The sequence below is a fragment of the Vigna radiata genome, chromosome 8, assembly GCF_000741045.1.
Source record: "Vigna radiata var. radiata cultivar VC1973A chromosome 8, Vradiata_ver6, whole genome shotgun sequence".
Lineage (NCBI taxonomy): Eukaryota > Viridiplantae > Streptophyta > Magnoliopsida > Fabales > Fabaceae > Vigna > Vigna radiata.
In genome coordinates, this window is record NC_028358.1 from 7,190,396 (window position 1) to 7,197,255 (window position 6,860).

The 6,860-nt window shown below is 31.1% G+C and overlaps 1 pseudogene; it reads right to left on the reverse strand.

Moving 5' to 3' along the window:
- Positions 1-662: 662 nt before the first annotated feature.
- Positions 663-2,596, reverse strand: LOC106770159 (annotated as a pseudogene).
- Positions 2,597-6,860: the final 4,264 nt, after the last annotated feature.

Consider the following 6,860-nt stretch of genomic DNA (forward strand, 5'->3'; position numbering starts at 1 on the left):
GAGAAGAAGAAACACAAAAGATAAATTTACAGAGGATAGAGGGAAGTAGCACCACATTTACAGAGGATATAAAAACGAAATAAAAATCACAATATAATATAGTTTAAAGACAAAAATATATTTATCTTTAAAATAATTATATCATTCTAATACATTAATAGTTTTTTCATCAAAGTGTTAATAAAACTGATTTGATATGCAATGAAAACTTATAGATATGGTTCTATTCATAAAAATAATATTTTGTTTAAATTTTATTAATATAGATAACATAATTAAATACATGTTTATGGATGTATTAAAATGAGTATGAACATTAATATACAAATAAGACGGGAAAATGATAAAAGGTTTATTTAAAAGATAATTGTATAGTAAAATTGATTTTTTTCATAATAAAATGACGTAAAAATTATTAAAAAAATATTTTTTTGCACTGAAACAAAATATATCAATATTTATCATAATGATTATTTACCTTGGTTTGATATATATGTACATATTTAACAAATATTAGACATAAGGCCATTCATAGATAATATAATTAACTAAAGAATAATGACCAATGAGATTAAGAATATAGGCACAAATGTAACAAATTAAATCTTGCAAAATTGATCAAAGGAAAGGAAAAAAGAAAAAACAAAAACTCTATTGTAAGCAGCTGATGCCACGACATATTGACATAAACATGACCAAAATTAATGCTAAGACGATGCCAAAAACAATCAATTTGATCTTCATATTTTGAACCCACATCTTCCTTTTAACCTTTGTGCCCTGTGTTCTAAAGTCTTGTGCCTGCGACAACAAAACATATTCTCAATTTCTGCTTCTTTTCTTACTGCTTTTAAAATCATTTCTATAATGTTAAATATTTCTGTTAATTTCTATAAAGACTCAATTAAAAATTACATAAAACTATTTTTAATCTTGTAAGGCTTTTATCTTGTCTTTCTGCTCNAGTCCTTTCAAAATTATATTGAAACAATATTTCATCGTTATGTTAATTTTTACTATTTCATAGGCATCGGTAAAGATAATATATATAGACTAAATGAAAAATCATATATTTTTTTTCTTTATTAATGTTTTTTTCCTATGTTCTGTTTTAGTATTTTGTAAAACAATTTTGATGGCATTTAGTTTTAGTATTTCCTTTTACTAGTCATTAGTTTNTGGGTGACTGGAGAAAAAAATAAAAATAAAATCCATTTGTAAGAACTAAATTAACAATTATGTAAAAGAACATGTGATCACATGACATGTTGCAAAAGTAATTAATATATCTAAGTAAGACATAAGCAAGAACTAATGTAAAACAAATAAATATTAGGAAAAAATTATCATATTATAGACATTAAACATATATTCATCTCAGATAAAAAAAACAAAGAAAAATTAATGGAACCTGTGAGCGAAGACTGTCAGTCTTATCCACCAACATCTCAATCTTTTCTCCTCGATCAAGCACCTACGAATAAACCAAATTCATACATATATATTTCAATCAAATCAAATCATCAATAATAATAATAATAATATTTAATGATAACTCTAAATTAACCATTTTTATATAAATCTTGCCTTCTCGATGTTTTCCATCATTACANCCTTCACTTCAGAAACTTGAGCCTTCACTTTGGCAAGTTTGTTGATCTCTTCAGGATGATCAACACAGTATTGCATTTGCTGTTTCAGTTTTGGCCTGAGCATTTCAAAAACCATGTTTAAATTTTCCAAATTCTCATTATATATAACTCTTTTATAATTAACAGCATATAAAATATGATTTGTTTTTGGTGCAAGTCCATGAAAATGTACCCAAATTCTCTGTTTAGGCTCTTAGCAGAAGCAGTTGCAGCTTTTCCTGCACCATATTTTTTGCTGAATTCTTCCTTCACACGTTCCAGAAAAGCAATAGGAAGCTGTCTACCAGCAGATTCAACAGCCACCACACAGTAGGCTACAATATCCAAAATTTCAACCAAATATTTTACAAAAAATCCGTTATATTTTCATTTGTTTTCACATCATNTTGTTCTGTCTGATGTTAATTCACCTTTTATCATGGTTATCAAACATGTGCAGTAATTCAAACCAAAATGGAAAAAACAAAGTATAAAGAAAAGCTAGAATCATCAAGATCTAGATGAAATCACAATGAAGCTATAATGGATGATGNAATNCATGAAATGGAAAGATGCATGACGTACTGAATCCACTTTCAACAAGATAATTGAAAGTGTGGCCATCACAATTGTAGGTGAATCTGTTGTTTGTAGAAGGAAGCTTCTGNAGGCATTGAGAAGCAATGGTGGTGAAGTTGCCAGAAAATTCAGTGTACTCAGCAAGAATCATGGTGCCTCGAGCGACAAAGCTGTAGATCAAAGATTGTTGCCCCATCTTCAAAAACCACNGAAAAAGTTTTGAATATCTGAAAATGCAAAGAGAATGAAGAGAGGGGCAGAATGAAGAAGAGACAAAAAAAAAAATGGTACAAGACTTTTTGTTTGTAATGATACCCCAAAAATGCGGCTATTCAACCTCTTCGCTAACAATTTCTAATCACATTCTGCCACATCTCCTCATTTTTCTCTTCTACGAATTAAACTTTTTCACTCGCCTATTTTAACTCAATGCTCAATTTATATATATATATATATATATATCACACTCGATTTAAATGATTATATTTACCTACTATAGTATTTTTTAACATTTTACAACCTCATTGAAATTTTAATAATTATAATTTCTTTTGTCATATTTAATATTAATGAAAAATTGAATAGTCACCAAATTAATGTTAGTTGTTGTTACACAATGTAAAATTAAAGTACTGGTCAAGTTTTCGAAATGTTTAAAATCTAAATTTAATAAAAGTAAGTGATTTGATTTGTCAGGTTATCGTTAATGTGTAATTATATATAATTTAAATTAAATTAATTGGTTACATAAGAAAATAAAAGATAATTATTCATAAACTTTGACTGCACACTATAAAATATTATAATATAAAAAATTAAAACGAACTAAAACATACATTTTTTTTTATAATTTACTAGATACACTAGCAGGAAAACTAAGAGTAGTAAAATAATGATTTAGAAAATAATAAAAATAAAATAATATAAGATAAAAAATAAATTTTAACTTTAAAATCTACCAGTAACATAAAATATAAAAAAAATAGTAATAAATAAAATAAAATAATATCGGTTTCTTAAAGCCTATGATATTGTGAGTGAGCACTCTTATTGACAATGGTAGCAATAGTGCAGAAAAGACATTTAACGTCACCTATTATACGTTGGATTTCTAAATATCTAACGTAACAAATGGCCGATGATATTTTTGTAAATAAGTTGACTATTTAGATCTCGATATGGGGGCCACCAACGTCTATACTCACGAACACGTCAGGCCCCCAATTGGACGCCAAAAATGTGGTAGAAATTAATTTTTTACTGCTCTTAGACATCCGACTAAAGAGCCACCAACGTCTATTGTCCATTTAGACGTCAGATTGTTCAATTGGACGCCAAAATGGATGCGTCAGAATCCCAAAAGTATTTTTTTTTCACTATTTAGACGTTGTCAAAATCCCAAAAGTAATTTTTTTTTCACTATTTAGACGTCCTATCCCGCCACCCCGACGTCTAAATACGAATTAGACGTCAGTCCCCTAAATCTGACGCCTCATGGCCTGCAGAGGTAGTGAAAAGGTGATTGTTCCATTGTTTTTGGACGACGGCTCATCAGCCCCGACGTCTAATATGTATTTAGACGTCGTCTCCTCTCATATCGGACGTCGATAGGCTCCGCCCAAATTAATTTTTTAAATGTTTTAAACGTCATATTAGTAGGGCCCCGATGTGTGAACAAATATAAACATCAGCCACTGAAGGGGACCAACATCTAAACCCATTTTATTACCCAAAGTGCGAACTCGTGTGTAGTTACGCGCACTATTCATCATCTTCCTCCTTACGTTTTCTCTTTGTGGCTTTGCTTTTTCACGTGCGTTTTCTCTCTTTTGGATAGTTTAAACTTACTTTTACTTCGATTAAATTACTCTTTGATGAATTATCTTCCATTTGAACCGATCAAAATGTGTTTTCGTTACGTTTGCAATTTCTGGCATGTTCTTGGGCGACATTTTTTACCCTTTTTGGCCTGCGAGTTCTTGCATTTTTGGACGTGCACTCCTCCATTTCCCTCCACTGCATTTTTAATCTACTAAGAAGGTTAACTTTCTTGTTGAAAACTTTTTGTGTGTGCATGTTATTGGCTTTTGTGTAGGCATGTTATTGGCTTTTCTGTATGCATGTTATTGACTTTTGTGTATGCATGTTATTGGCTTTTGTGTATGCATGTTATTGGCTTTTGCGTAGAGCCGTCAAAATGGGTCACAACCCGCGAGCCAACCCGGCCCGTCACGGGTTCGGGCCGGGTTAGGTTTGAAAAATACAACCCACTTATATGCGGGTCGGATTTCAACCCGGCTCATTTAGACCCGGCTCATGCGGGTTGAACCCGTGGTGAGCCGGGTTGACCCACCAACCCACCTACCTAATTTTATTTTTTTAATTTATTATTTTATTTATGAAACCCTAAAAAATAAAATACTTTCTTCACTCACTATGTATACCAAAAAAGTAACCTCTGCTCTCACAAATCACTCTCACGATACTTGTTCTCATTTGACGGTGCTCTCACCCTCACTTCACTGAAATTTTTTAAGGAGAAGGTAAAACACCCTTCCTTTTTTCTTCTCTTTTCTCCACATTTTTGTTTTCTCACTTCTTTTTCTTTTTTTTTTCAAAAACCCTATAATGACAAAGATAGGGGTTTGCGAATTTGTTTTTTGTTCTGCGGGATTTGAAGACATGGAATGATTTTTTTCATATTCTGACATGCTTGTATCAAATTTTGTTCATTTTATTTAAATAATTTGAGTATATATTATTTGAACAAGCTCTTTTTGATATCTTTGAATTTGGGAAATTATGTTACAAATTCAACTATTAATTTTTTGTTGATGTTGTTGAGTACTGATGCTCTTTTTTTTTACTAATACTTTTTTATTGATTGTCGGAATTGTTCTGATATTAGGAAAATCTTTATTAGTGAATTTGGAGACAACAAGAACAAGGGTCTAGGGTTACAACAAGAACAAAAAATGATGAATATAAAAAACTTATTTGTATGTTTTTTGTGTTTGTTTTTGAATGACATTTGGATTATATTGTACTTTTTATTATTATTTTGAATTGTCTTTAACATAATTTTTTAGGAGTGAAAATTGCTTAAATTTAAATTACAGAAAGTTTGTATTTTTTTATTTTAAAAAAAATGTAATTAAATGGGCTAGTGAGCCAACCTGTTTACCCACCAACCCGTTTACCCACCAACCCGTGGTGGGTCGGGTCGGGTTCAAGTTTTTCTGGCTCGCTAATAAATGAGTCGGGTTGGGTTGGCTCACTAAGTGACCAACCCGTGGTGGGTCAGGCCGGGTCGAGCCAGGTTACCCGTTTTGACAGCTCTACTTTTGCGTATGCATGTCATTGGCTTTTAGGTATGTATGTTATTGGCTTTTGAATGTGCATGTGATAAAGTTTTGTTGTGTTATTATGATTGACATGTTAGATTATAAGTATCAAATAAATGAGTGAAACTTAGTTCCCGTTTGAAATTTAACACAAACGATTAAGATTAATCGTTTGTATTAAATTTTGAAATTTCTGATTGGACAGTTTGGGAAAATTATTTTTCATAATTTTCTATAACATGTACGTTGGAGTTTATGGATAAGATTGATAAAATTTCGGTTTAGATTATTTGTGTTGTTCTCCGGATGCATATTTGATTGTGATCATCCCTAACCACTCTCATTTCGTGTATTTCGAAGTCTAATGAGAAATTTTGCTGAAATCTTATCAAATTTATTGTGTTAGACTTCTTTGCACGTGACTTAGCAAATTATGAAAAATAATTTTTCTGAATGGGTAGGGCCTAACCTTGTGAGAGTTAAAAAATTAAAACTAATGAAGTATGTTATGAACATAGTATGGATCGAAGCTGGATGAATGAACGTCGCATAAGTGAAGAATATGAGAAGGGTGTTTCAGAGTTCTTGCAATATGTTGAACAAAGCTCATGACAAGATTACCCATGTTAAACAGAGGACCGGTAGAATTATATTGAAATTTGAGAATATTTGACCTCCCCCCATATGCCAGTATATATCACATTCAATTATGCATTGAAGATCATTGGGGGAGACAAGATGTTGAATATTTCCATCCTTCAACTATGGTGCATGTAATATAGTTAATTTTGTCTTCTATATTAGTTATATTTAGTTTCTTAGTTTCTAACAACTTGACTTTGTTGTTTTAAGTACATGGACACAATCATTGTAGACCAAGGTCGGTCTTCCATGTACGAATTTTTTGAATCTCGGACCATTGAACCTTCTGGTAACACAATTGAGACCAAACAAAATTATTTGTAAACATGGATGGTTGAGTTAAATAGAGACGTATACCTCATGCCATACATTGATGGGTGTGAGTTGTTTTATGTAAAAGTTCATTAAAGTTTACTTAATTAGTTTACTAACTATTTATAATTCATGATAGGTCTCACTGGTAGCTGATGGTCATCATTCCCAAACAATGCAAAATTATATGGTTTTGTTCGTTGCACAAGAAGATGAAAGTTGACTTGAAAAACATGCTTCAATGGTAAGTGTTTCTCTTTTTATGTTTCAAATTGGCTTAATACCTCCCTTAGTCCTTGTATTTATGTGAAAATCTCAGTTCGTTCCTAAAGTTTTGAACTGTCTCAATTAG